Source organism: Periplaneta americana, chromosome 13 (assembly GCF_040183065.1).
Source record: "Periplaneta americana isolate PAMFEO1 chromosome 13, P.americana_PAMFEO1_priV1, whole genome shotgun sequence".
In the NCBI taxonomy this organism is placed as follows: Eukaryota; Metazoa; Arthropoda; class Insecta; order Blattodea; family Blattidae; genus Periplaneta; species Periplaneta americana.
In genome coordinates this window covers 116,041,642-116,056,609 of record NC_091129.1, presented here as the reverse complement: position 1 = coordinate 116,056,609, position 14,968 = coordinate 116,041,642, and the positions used below count along the sequence as shown (strand labels likewise).

The 14,968-nt window shown below is 34.7% G+C and overlaps 1 protein-coding gene across 1 annotated transcript in view; it reads left to right on the top strand.

Moving 5' to 3' along the window:
* Window positions 1-2,397: 2,397 nt before the first annotated feature.
* The window catches only part of LOC138712304 (facilitated trehalose transporter Tret1-2 homolog), a 61,631-nt gene continuing 49,060 nt past the window's right edge, over window positions 2,398-14,968 (top strand). Inside the window, exon 1 of the mRNA XM_069843929.1 lies at window positions 2,398-2,496. The gene's annotated coding sequence lies outside the window, so the exon portion shown is untranslated. The remainder of the gene's footprint in view (window positions 2,497-14,968) is intronic.

Genomic DNA, 14,968 nt, shown 5'->3' with positions numbered 1-14,968 from the left:
CGAAATATACAGACACATAAAGACACATCCAAATTAAATTTTCAATACACAACTCAATTTCAAAACACACACTCTTTGACTCCGCACTACACTACACAAACACACCCCCACAGGAAACAAAACAAAAGGCGCCAAGACCAGCAACAATCAACCAATAGCAGGCCGAAACATGTTAACAAGGTAGCATAAAATTTAACATGTGAAACACATATAATACGTTTTCCAAAGTGATATAGTTTTAAAAGTTGTGTAGTCAACATGATTATATATTTTGTTACTATATACATTTAAGGATTCGCTCATACATGCTACATGCCCTGCCCATCTCAGACGTCTGGATTTAATGTTCGTAATTATGTCAAGTGAAGAATACAATGCGTACATATCTACGTTGTGTAACTTTCTCCATTCTCCTGTAACTTAATCCCTCTTAGCCCAAAATATTTTCCTAAGCACTTCATTCTCAAACAGCCTTAACCTCTGTTACTCTCTCAAAGAGAGGATCCAAATTTCACAACCATACAGAATAACCGATACACATTGGATTTATAAAATAAAACAATCTGCCCTTCAATAAGGGTGGACACAAGGATGTAGAAAACATATATATATATATATATATATATATATATATATAAAGTTTACAATGAAACAATGAAAATACATGTAATAAATTTCAAAAGAAAATTAAAGTGAATATCAAATTACTCGAAATAGAGATGAAATTGCAAAATTTGAATTGAGTCCCTTAGAATCTCTCTAAGGATTTTCTCAAAGTTGTAAAATGTGAATCCCTTTGATTTTAAATGGTTATAGATGTATTATAAATTATTATTATTATTATTATTATTATTATTATTATTATTATTATTATTACAAATTCTGGCTTTCAAATTTTTTGAGAGCAAACTGGATGACGAAAGCTTCTCAACCGAATAATAACAAGCATTTCCCATATTTACTCTGCGTTTAATTTCCTTCCGAGTGTCATTTATACTGGGTGTTCATTTCAAATTGTGTCATGACGTCACTGTTGTGGGTCAGCGATTTGAAGCGAGTTTCAGCTTTTATGTCAGAGAAGTTGCCTATTAATCAAGGCGTTGAATCTGAACTTTAGAACGTGTACGGTATAACTTGAATGTCGTAGCAACAGATGGCGGTCTGTAAAGTATGTGTCCTACCATAACCTCTTTCGAACTGTGTTTTGCGCGGGCAAGTCGTACGCAGGGTATTTGTTATCATCGATTGAGTACGGCAACATTCCAAACCACAAATCAAAATACTCCGTGTCCATGTTGACTGTCCAAGTTAATGTCAACAAATACGTAAGTAATGGTCTTAACCCTCTCCCCATATCCCGACAGTAAGAAAAAAACTCACTTCAGTACGTGTTTCCAAAGAGTTCACATTCTTGCCAATACTGGCGTTACCGCACGTATCGGTAAGTAATCTTCAGAATGAACGCTGTACTTGCTAGGCAACTTCTATCGCATTTAGGTAATACTCCTCTGCGGAGGTGTAGGAAGATTGAATTCTCTAGGCTCATTTGCTAGCCACATGACGACATACAGCGAGCCATGACACATTTTGAACTGAACGCCCAGTATTTGTTACTGTTGTTGCAAGATATTTGAATTTTTCCACTTCTTCAAAGGATAAATTTTCAATTTTTATATTTCCATTTCGTACAATATTCTGGTCACGAGACATAATCATATACTTTGTCTTTTGGAGATTTACTTCCATATCTATCTCTTTACTAGCTTCGACTAAAATTCTCAACTTATCACGCATTATCTGTAAAAATACATGCCCCTCAATCTTCTCCTTGTCTTCTACTTATTCATTTGTTTCTCTTCATGTCCCTTTATTTCTTTGTTCTCTTTTGTAATATCCTTCCTGTCCTTCTCTTCCCCTTGTTCTCCTTGTCTTCCCTCCTGATCTTCTTGTCTTCCACTTGTTCTAATTATTTTTATAGATTTCACTAAAGGCACACACGTCTGTAATTGAGGAACGTTTTTGCAAAACTTACTAACTGCAAAATTTGCAAAATTGAGATTTTGGTGGATTCGTGAACATAAAGCAGGCCTCTACACGTTGTTAAAGTTATCTTAGTTATAGGTTGCACCTATAACCTACTTATCTCCATTCAGTTTTTTGTCTCTCCTGTAAAATTTAGTTTTTTCAGTTAGCAAGTATTGCAAAAACGGTCCTCAATTTCTTTTAAAATGAAATTTACTGCAAGCGATAATGTTGGTTAGACAATCTATCTTATCTAGTAATAGCTTTTAAGTTATATACTTAAAAACATGACTTTTTATTCACTATCTATTGTAGAAACGAGATAAGTATACTCCGTAATATTCCGACAGCATTATTTAACCTACTTCAAGTCCAGACGTATCGCACTCTATTAACACAGTACAATATGAACTGTACGTGTCTATTTCTCTAAACTTCGTGAGGGACTAAACAATTTCTAAGAATGAAGAACAGGTAAGCGGCATTCAACTGTTATAAACAGAGCGTTAGGAAAATCAGTGTGCACTTGCGCAACCCAGTTAAATAAACTTTTCTTGCAGTTGCTAAAATTATAACGTTACGGCTGCATTGATTCCTGAATATAATTGTACCTATTATTTTTAGTGTTTTATGTTGACAAAGCTATGTTTTGTCGAATAAATATTTCGGGAAGGTGATAAGTGTAAAAGAACTAGTGTAGAATAAATCTTGTGACAGATTACTAAAAACACCTGTTCTACATCGCAATGCAGTTAAGGGTATGTGTCTGTGAAATATCTAATATCTACATTTTTACATCAATTAATCTGGAACTTTTAGCACTATGTGCAGATGCAATAAATAAATTTTCACTTTAATATTAAAAATAGTTTACTTATAATCAATTTTTGTTCTTTTTTATACTGAATTATAATTGAAACCGGTTCCGGAACAACAGCACAATCCCATAAAGTGCATTTTGAGATAAGAAGCTGCGTAGGTGTTGTGTTGGCAGTACGCATTTCAAATACAATTTTGATTCACTTCCTTATATTTTATAAATTCATCGTTTGTTAAGGTATATGTACACCTTCACATACAAAAAAAAAAATTGTTTTGCATAATTTTGCTCTGTAAAATTTTTGTACAATTGAGAATGGTACCAGAAAGAGGATGAAGTGAACAGATCCCTTGAAATTATGTCTAAATTGTTTATAAAAATTATTTTGTTCAAAATTTTGACATACAACTTGAAACATGATAGCTCATGTAGTTTTTGAGATAGAGCCGCAGTTTCTTCACTGTTTTATAGCTAAAACTATTCTTTAATGCCTGACATATACCTATGTTTTATTTTCATTTACATTAATTAAATATTACTATATATGTAACTTATACTAATATTTTATGTTGCATAAATCATGTAAAAAATCCATAGATAATTATTAACAATATTAATGTTATTTTACTCATTGTCAGGCACTAGGGTACATTTCAAGCTTCAAAATGATACTAATATCTTCTTGGTATCACCATATTTGGCTGAGATATCATGTTTAAAAGAATTAAATATTCTAAAATTACTATTTGCAGGAAATGAGTCACAAACTTTCAGAACCTAGAAGACTCCATCATCATATGTCACCCCTTAAGCAGCTTCATGTCGGTCCAGTTTCAGCTTCTTTCTGCCACTCAAATACCTCCTCCTTGTTTTAACTTCAAGTGCTGAATTTTTTTTTGGCATTTTTGTCGCTATTTCCATTGATGCAACAAATCCTGCGATGGTGTTTGTCCCAGAGCTTATGCCCATCCTCCTCAGAATTTTAATTTATTCTTTTGGACTCTTATTAAAATGACGTACATCATCACTGACACACAAATTGACAGTTTTATGACTAACAGTAAAAGATTATAAATTACTTCATTATGTAAAAACGTGTTTTCAATCTAATGATCATGCCCTGATATCTATGCATCTATTTCGGGAATAGAAAGAAGTTTATTTTAAAACAATGCTGGACGAGGGGATCGACAGCTACGAGGATCACTCCAAAAGTAATCCACAATATTTATTTAAAAATTACATTTTTATCCTACAGCTTTGCTATTTTCATAGGATGTAGATACATCCTTCAGAAACAATACGTCACTTTTCCATATAATCCCCGCACCTTTCAAATGACCTCCATAAATTGTAAAGGTTTAGAATAAAAAATAAATTAAAAAAAATGCTGTGCATTGCTTTTGGAGTGATCTTCGTAGACGTGACCGTGCCTAATGACGCAGAATTTTGGAAAATGGGACTTATCTGGAAAACCATAAGGCATAAATCGAAAATTCTTATATCAAATTAAAGGAGAGAAAATTCTCTATTAAAATAGTTATATTTTGAAAATTGTAATTTTTCATCATTTTTTGCGTTTTGTGGGTGTACATATACAATCGTGTACATATACCTTAATATGCTAGTATGTATATATTACATTTGTAAACCTACCGGTATTTTGTCACAATAGTAAGTAGAGTAGGTACGACCTATGTGCCCTTTTTCCAAAGCCACATTTAATTGCTTTAAATAAACTTAAAGAGTGATGAAAACGAAAGAATAAACAAAGGTAAAACTATTTACAAAATAATTTCAAATAGGAAAAAATATTAGCATAAAAATATTCAAAATATCATTGTATTTCAATGAATAGTATAGCAATAATAATAGTAACTCATTAATAAACTTATTTTACAAAACCTTTATTGTCAATGCATAGACATAGTACTACAGTACTTTTTTTTCTATACGTTATGAGATTCTTCGAGGACAAATTCTAGTCATTTCACATAGTCCTCATTTAAGTAGCTACTTAAATAGAGATCTTATGTCGTCAAACTTGGCTTGGCTGATTGTTGGAAATGGAACAATCGTAGGTTTGATATCATTATAGCTATTTCTATTCAGTCTGATGAAATAATTCGGGGGAATCCATAACGGGTTGTCATTTTCGGAGCACAGAAAAATACCATCCACTTTGTATTTCACTACAAAATACTTTATAATCGTAATTTGCTTCTAGGAGATGGAGTCTTCATGAAATAGGGCGTTAAAGCTCTATCCCACTCTTTTATAATAGTACGATCCATTAAAACCTCAAAGTTACTAGGATGTTTTCTGCATGTTTCTATAGCCTTCAACCATAGTTTTGCAGTTCCAATGGTTTCTTTCCTTTCATAGCAGATCTCACGAGTCCAAAGTTTCTGTCACATTTTGTAAATGAATGATCACGAACAGGAAACCTGGATTATTTCAACCTGATATACCTTGGCAAACTAAGCAGAAAACTTGAGGAACGTCGAATTTCTATTTTGACCTCCTGCGGCATCAGACATCATTAGGACAGTTTCCACGTTAGGATATTTTTTAAAATTTATTTGAAGGCTGTCATACAAAAACGATGCCACTGAATTAGAATTAATTTTTGCTTGAGTTTCCATGAAGCAATAATAGAACAAAATTACTCCTAGTGTCTTCCATTACTTATATGGATAAAAGTTTAAATTGGAACATTCAAGTTGCAGAAACCTGCAAAAAAGTATTCTCATTAATCCACTCGTTTAGGCGAGTGAAGAATTTTCTACCCTTTTCCATGAAAAAAATGTTAGTGCAAACACTCGTGATACCCAACTTCGATTACTGTGATATTCTGCTTACTGACCTAAGCGTTACTTCGGCGCAAAGACTACAACGTGTTCATAATATGTGCGTCCCTTTAGTCTGCAATATTCGCCGGGCTGATCACGTAACACCATCCCTCGATATGTTGCCCTGGCTCCGTCTAGAAGATCGTAGGAAAATCCACTGTCTTTCCCTTCTCTTTCACATATTGCATTTCTCCACTCCTGTCTATCTTGCGTCTCATTTTCAAAATTTATCACCCATCATAACCTGGACACACGATCAAAACACTCCTCAATATTATCTATTCCCTCCCACCGCACATACTCATATTCATCTTCTTTCACTGTGGCTGTTCCTCGACTTTGGAATTCCCTACCGAGTAATGTCAGAGACTGTCAGACATCAAACCAATTTAAGAATAGGCTAACGAAATATTTTTATAATAATTCTTGTTAACAATAATAGCTGTTTCAGGTTTCTCAATGTTCAATGGTTATATATATCAGACAAATATCTAAATTATCTCATTATTATTATTATTATTATTATTATTATTATTATTATTATTATTATAACTATTTCTTACCAATGTTTATTATTGTCACACTAACATTACTTATCCAACTTTCATTATTTACTTCCATGTTATTTTATGGTCTAGATATTAATGTAATAACTATGTATGCAATTGTATTCAATTAGATTTAGAGTCTGGCTGGGCGGAAGAGAAGGCCTACTGGCCTTAGCTCTGCCAGATTAAATAAATAAATAAATAAATAAATAAATAAATAAATAAATAAATAAATAAATAAATAAATAATAATAATAATAATAATAATAATAATAATAATAATCATCATCATAATAATAATTAGACTTCGTGGAATTGCCACGAGAATCGTAAGGTTTACTGTGCACGCGGTATAGACTGTATGAGAACGGGACGTAAAACGGATGGAGTATGCCTCTGATGTAAACACTGAGCAGTATAGTGCGGTTACAATAAAACCTGTATCCTGCATTCAAGAAATATAATGAATGATCATTGAAGTAGGAAATGTCTATACATGTAAATACACAATTATTTTGTAGTGAGATATATTAACTCTTAAAATTTAATATAAGATACTCACATCATCCTTGAATATGTGCATTGCAGTGAAGAGTTACGTACATTTTGAGCGACTGTAAAGTGAACCTCCTCCGATGGTCACTCAAACAGTTTTTATATTGGGAAAATGTACGTTCAACATCACACGATGTAATAGGTGCATATTTGAAGGACGGAAAGTCACTACTTTCTAGTACACCAACTTCAGAAGTCTTGTCATGACCTGATAGTACATAATTTATTATACGAAGTTGTGAATAGGCAGAATTTTTAGCAATAATGTTTCTCAACTTACATTTCACTTTATCTGAAATTAGTGAATTGTTATTTTGGATAACGGTTTGTGATACTTTATCCACTATATTAAGGGCTTCTGAGAGTTGTAGTTTAGGCGATTCTAACAGGGTGATACTTTGGACACGATTTTAAAATTAGAATCAATGAACAGAATATATTCCAATAGCTGTTCAGAAGGCAATGATTTTACACCTGCAACAGCGGAACTCTTTGTGCTATCCAATGCATAAATTACCTCCATTATTTCGCCGTAATGGTCTGCATAATAATTAACAGCATCCAACCACGTTTTCCAACGGGTCAAGTCTGGCTGCGGGGGTAAGGGTATTCCAACAGCAACACTGTCATTGTAGTATGTTTGATTGAATTCTTGTCTGCACTGAAAAATGTTAAGCTTTGACTATTCCAACCACAGTAATGCAAAAACATGTGCTTACATAGGTATACATTAGCTGTAGCTGCTCCATCTATTTCGACTGGTCACAACTCTCAACAGGAACTGCTTATACTACGAGACCGGGACGTCGCTCGCCTCCTCTATACTACCGTACATCGGCAACCGGATTGCATGCTGCGTGTGGCAATTCAACGAAGTCTAATAATAATACTAATAATAATAATAATAATAATATTTATTATTATTATTATTTAATAGTAATTACAAGATAAGTTTTTAAATTGTTACACATAAAACACTATCATCAATACGAAGATACTCTATAGGCCTCAATCTCAAAACCGTCGAACCAATTGCACAACAGTGTACGGACAGAATGATGTATCTGTGGGCAGTGAACTGCCGATGCATATGAGATGATCGATCCTGAACTCTAGCGTCATTGCATAAACAGGTCTCCTGCCTCGTTAAAGCATAGTCAAAAAACTAGAAGTAGTAGGTATATTCCTATGAACACGAGAGGTCCTTTAATGCAATCTCCGGAAAAAGGGCACATAAGCCTATGTGCCCTTAATGCGGAACCCGCCTCAATTGTCCCGATTTTCAAAGTTTACATATTTTTTCTTTAAATTTGTATTTAATGCATTCATGACAGATGTAGTATGTTAAATTTTGGGCATATGCTTTTTACATTTTTCCATTTAAATTTGAGAATAGTATTAGTATTAGTATTTATTTATTTAACCTGGTAGAGATAAGGCCGTCAGGCCTTCTCTGCCCCTCTACCAGGAGATTCCAACTATAATATGAACAATAAAATTACAATTATTATTAAATTTACAATTACAATTACAAATACAAATAAAATTACAATTAGTATTAAATTTACAATTACAATTACAATAAAAATCAAAGTACGAAAAGATTACCTCACTAATTAGAGCTACAGCAGATAATTTATCATAGAAAAACAAAGAATATTTTATATTTACTGAATTACAAATTAAACCTAGGATAACAAAATTGTATAGTGATGAAGTTACTGGATATTGAAATATTTTGTGACAGATTAAGGAAACTATTTACAAGAAATCAATTAATGACCAAGTGCCTAGTAAGTTTGCGTTTGAATTTAATTTTATTTCGACAGTCCCCGATGCTAGCAGGTAGCGAATTCCAGAGTCTTGGCAGGGCTATTGTGAAAGAGGATGAGTATGAGGAGGTGCGATGGAATGGTATTGTTAGTATTGTTTCATGACGAGAGCGTGAGTTCAGATTATGGTGGGAAGAAAGGTAAGTGAAGCGAGACGACAGGTACGAAGGAATAGAAGAGTTCAAGATTTCGAAGAGAATAGTACATTATGCAACGAGCCTATAATGGTAGTAATTAACACGCGAGGATGTTTATGAAACTCGCTTGCGCTCGTTTCATAATTTTCATACGAGCGTCTTAATTACCATTATAGGCAAGTTTCATACGACTTTTTATGCTCGACCATATTTCTAACTTGAAATTATTCATAAGTATTCATATTATTCTTATCTGACTGGGGAGCGGAACTGACCTAGTACAATATCTCGTAAATTGTGAGATGTGCGCAGACGCGAAAGTATTGATTTTTTCCGAGAAACCAATGTCATGGACCTTGATATAATCTAGAAGGTAAAATAAACATTAATCTTGATATAACCTTGAAATTGATTTATACATTGAAAAACGAGATGACGAATTGACTTTATTTGAATATTATTTACAATTAACGCTAATTATTATAGTAACAGAACATAACCTTCTGCGACAGTATTGGATTTCCAGCCTCCGTGACGTTTCGCTTACATATTGATTGCATATCCGAGAATAATCGATATTTGCGCTTTCATATTGCTACAATGGTGTTTTCTGATTGGTGGAACACCTGAACTTTAATGAATAGGTGTACTTTAACAAGGTCCATTAAAGGGCTGCTACCAGGTGCATAATTGCTACATTTCGGCATGGTCGAGCATAAAAAATATTTACCTTTAAGTTATTAATTTTTCAGTTTTTTTTTTAACTTATGTTGTCCTTTAGACATTGTGATTTCAATAAAGCACTTCCAATAGCAGAAGAAAATATGTGTCAGTTTACTTCACGTACTATTATTTAGGTTATTTTGCGACGCTTTATCAACATCTCAGGTTATTTAGCGTTTGAATGAGATGAAGGTGATAATGCCTGTGAAATGAGTCCGGAGTCCTGCACCGAAAGTTACCCTGCATTTTCTCATGTTCGGTTGAGGGAAAACCTCAGAGATTTTTCATTTTAGTAGGTTATTTTACGACGCTTTATCAACAGCTCAGGTTATTTAGCGTCTGAATGAGATAGAGGTGATAATGTCGGTGAAATGAGTCCGGAGTCCTCACAGAAAGTTACCCTGCATTTTCTCATGTTCGGTTGAGGGAAAACCTCGGAGATTTTTTCATTTTAGTAGGTTATTTTACGACGCTTTATCAACATCTCAGGTTATTTAGTTTCTGAATGAGATGAAGGTGATAATGTCGGTGAAATGAGTCCGGTGTCCTGCACTGAAAGTTACTCTGCATTTTCTCATGTAGGGTTGAGGGAAAACTTCGGAGATTTTTTCATTTTAGTAGGTTATTTTACGACGCTTTATCAACATCTTTGGTTATCTAGCGTCTGAATGAGATGGTGATAATGCCGGTGAAATGAGTCCGGGATCCAGCACCGAAAGTTACCCAACATTTGCTCATATTGGGTTGAGGGAAAATCCCGGAAAAAAACCTCAACCAGGTAACTTGCCCCGACCGGGAATCGAACCCGGGCCAACTGGTTTCGCGGCCAGACGCGCTGACCGTTACTCCACAAAATCTCGGAGAAAACTTAAACCAGGTGACTTGCCCCGACCGGGAATCGAACCCGTGCTACGTGGTTTCGCGGCCAGATGCGCTAGCCGTTACTCCACATGTGTGGACACGTACTTTTGTGGATTTCTGTGCAAAAATTTCACAGAGGTTGGAGAAAAACTGGATTCATTGGAGCATTTTGAATGTTACTAAATGTTGAAAATTGGAAATTTGAGAATACGAGTATCAAAGTACTGCATGTAGTATGATATTATATATTATGTATAGCCTTCTACACGTCTACCACACACAATTTTATCCTACATAACAGCGCGAAATATGGATTGAATGAAAAGTAAAATAAGTTACAATGGAGAACAAAGTCTGTCAAAATGACAGCAGACTATCAGTTTAAAGGACTGCAGCTCCACACACGCACTGGTCCTTTTAAATTCGTCCAGAGGGGCTTTAAATTGTCATAGGGCACATAACTTATTTAGAAAACTGAAACATTATTATAATTTTTAGAGTAAAAATGCAATTTCCCCTTTTAATGATATTTCGTTATTTTCACCGATCCATAGCCTTAATGCACCTATCGATTAATTCCATAGAACAGGATCACTGGAGGACGCTGAAAGAAGTAGTAGCACAGTCTACTATATACAGTCAAGAAGCTCAATACTTAATAAATATGCAAACATAGACAATTCAAATAGGCATAGTTGCTAACCTCCAGGATCGCTACTATCGCCTCATCACAGACCCTTTCCCCAGCAGACGATAAAATGTATTGTACTTTCGATATCGTATTCTTTTGAAAAAATTAACACCTTCCTTCCACTATTGAAATATGAAATACTTAAAGTTTATATATTATTTTCATAAAGTATATATTATATTTTATAAACTCACCTTCCTGGATTTTTCGGAAGAAGGATAACTCTGACCTCTTTTTCTTGCAATATTTATAGAACCACAATCGTCTCCTTGTCCCATATTATTATTCAAAGTATTGTATTTTAGCCATTTACAGTTATTACAACCGATAAAGAATATTTCACAGTTTACACAACTTTTCAAACAAAGCGACAATGCCTTTTCGATCTAGACCAGGCCATAATGTATGTTCGGGTTTTCTATTTCAGTGCATGGAACTCAGTGAAATATTATATGATAACTTTATCATTGCTAAGCCTTATTTAGTGTAATGTGTCCATAAATTCCCTTTACTTCTTGTTGCATAATATGTTGCAGAAATAATTAGAAAACTGTGTTATTTTAATGTGAAGAGAATTTTACGTGTTAACATAATCTGTTCGGATCAACATTTTAAGTTTAGAGTGGAAGCTATTTTGAGGTTCAATAAAAACGAATTTATATTGTAATTTTAATTTAGCACATCTTTCTTCCTTAATTGTAGACAGAAAATTTACCATACCACTCCTATGAAATTAGTGTACATACGATTGTGTTATTTCGTCTCTTAGGTAGTAGATAAATACAATAATTCAGTACTCTATTGTAGTATTAAAATACAGAGAAATAGATTGTGACGAGTGTCATACATGACATTATGTTTAATTATAATGTAAGTCTGTAATTGCGAATATAGGAATATAAGTTAAACATAACCTCTAACTTCCATATGACATAACATACATATGTAGTGGCAGGGTATTGGAGACCACTGAAATTAGACAGAAAGGGGCAACTGGTACAGTAAACATAACCTATAATTTCAACATATCTAAATATTCGTGCGGTGCAACTGAAAATATTATTGTATCGTGCATAAATGAATATACAATAATTTCGCAATATTTAATCGAAATAAAGGCCGGTATTACACATATGAACAACGTAATTTTCACACAAAAAAATAGCATTAACTTACACATTAATTCGCAAGGAATTGTGTCTGAAGTGTTTCCTAATCACTGTTTTAAATTTTATTAATGCAATTGCACTACATTTTAGAGAAATATATGTTACTCTTTATGCATTCGAAATAATTTATATGGTTGAAACGCCGCCCTTCGTGATCGGGTTAAGCGAGTCACGACGGCAGTGACACAGTCTATTGTTCCTAGTACTCACAGCGCTTCCAGCGGCTGGCAACTATCGCGAGAAATGCAACTCGTTGGCAAAAAAAAAAAAAAAAAAAAAAAAATCCCAAGCTTCGTGACTGTATATAGTAGACTGTGGTAGTAGTCCCTCTGGGGCAGAGAAGGCCTGACGGCCTTACCTCTATAAGGTTAAATAAATAAATCCTATAAATAAATACTACTAAATCTGTCCGAGGCCAAGACTTGGCCTTTCGTGACTCAATGACGCCTAACAAAATTATTACACAGGTTAATACGTCAGGCTAATATCAGTCTTGCAAAAGCAGATAAACTAGTTAGAAAACAATGAAAACTGTTTCCATATGAAGAAATGCATCTGACAAGGAAAGGAGATTACAGCACTAGTCTCAACCAGCATTTTCTAGTTGTCAGGTTAAAAATTCTTTCTCTAACATTATTTCTAATTTCGTTAATGATAAGACTACAACTGCCAGTTACCTTCTTGGTATTATGCTTTCAGCATTGTTTGCCTTTGAAGAACCTGTCAACGTTCACGAAACTAAGTTATTAGCGAGTGTAGCCTACTTTCAAACTTGAACGTAATTAAAGTATTTTTAAAGCAGTATACGGTTTTTGGACTTCATATGTTAATCATTTCATGTGATGAAAGGAAATTAATTTTATATTAGGTCTCATGAATCATGAATTGATTAGTAAAACCAATGAATATTTCACGTTGCCAGGCAAAAATATATTTTCATATTAGGTCAATGACTATATAACCTGAATATAATAGCTAAAGAATTTAACTTAAATATTTCTTTAAAAAAGACAAAAGTTATGAGATTCACAGGGAAAACACCAATAAGATTAAAAATAATCCTCAATGATGAACCAGTAGAATAAGTGAACCATTTTGAATATTTAGGCTGCACATTATCATATGAAAATATAAATGATTTTGACAAAAAATATTAAAATTAAAAAAAAAACCATTAGGAACAGTTAAAAAAATCTTCATTAAGAAGGTAAGGACAGACACAGTTCTGAAGTTTTACACAAAAATGGTCATACCAACATTGGTGTATGGCTGAGAGATATGGAACCTGACTAAACAGCAAGAAAGAAGAATGGAGGCAGCAGAAATGAAATTGTTGAGACCGTTGGCAGGATATACACTGTTAGATTATAAACAAAACAGATATAACACACAGGAATTAGGCGTTTCAAATATAATAGATGTAACACATAACAACATAAATAGATGGCACGAACATGTAGAGAGAATGTCATCAGACAGAGTTCCAAGAAAACTGCACAACAACAGACCCATGGGACGACGGGATGTAGGAAAACCGAGGCGACGATGGAGTGACCAGTTTTAGACTTCAATTAACTATTGGGACGGAACAGGCCGGACAGCCTAACCCGTGATGTTTATGATGATGATGATGATGATGATGATGATGATGATGACTACTAAGATTTATTGAAAATCATCCGTCCTCAAATGACGTTGACCACTGGGATCCGAAATTAACAAACATAAATATATAGAGAAATGAAACAAGTAAAATAATTATTCCATTTGTAAATTAAAACAAAAATGTATGTATTAACATATGTAATGGAAAGAAATTTAACTCAGGAGGGCACGGATGGCCCAGCACTGCGACCTATGAGGATCTATTGGGCTAACCCTCGATATGGAATGAGCTGCACGCCACAGACGGCTTACACGCATCACCCTAACCACATGACTCCCTTAACGACCTGTCCCTACAGCGACAGAATCCATATACCATTCCTGCTTCGGCAAATTCCCCCAAGGCCCCCTGTCGGTCCGAGGCAAAACTCCTCCCCCGAGTAGGTCCGCCTCGGGTGCCATTGCAGAAGCCATCCAACGTCGCTTAACTACATTCCACGGAGGCCGGTAGAGAGAGCCAGCAGTTTCGGGAGGCCGCCGGTAGAGTGATCTGAAAAACCAGAAACGGGAGGATGAGGAATGGATGATGGGGGAGAAATGGAAGTGGCGAAGATGAGTGGGGTTCCAATTGCCTGATAAAGTTACCTGATATTCATCCATAGGAGTGAGGGAAAACGCCGAAAAAAACTCACCCAGACAACTCGTCCTGGCCGGGAATCGAACCCGGAACCGCTCTAGTTAGACTCGCTAACCCCTCAGCCACAACGGTGGACTGTTATAGACATCCAACAAACAAATCTCAGTGCGCAGAAACCAGCGGGCGTGACTGTCTTGCGCAGATGACGTATGCTCCCTTTCCGAGCATGCTCCCCGTCTCCAATCACACCACCGACACTATGCGCATGCGCACGTATTATCTTCTTATGCTGAACTGAGCACGTGTTATTGCTACAGGGAGTCAGGGAGTCATATAGTGTTTTATATTAAATATTAATTTAATTTAATTTAAATATTTAAAATTTGAATATATGACGACAATTCCAGTGAAGATAGATACCGATTGTGACTTAGAAAGAGACGATGTTGACATCCTGTAATGTTATATTCACTTAATTGGTTATTGTTACAGCTGCTCTTTGAGTGCACATGTCCG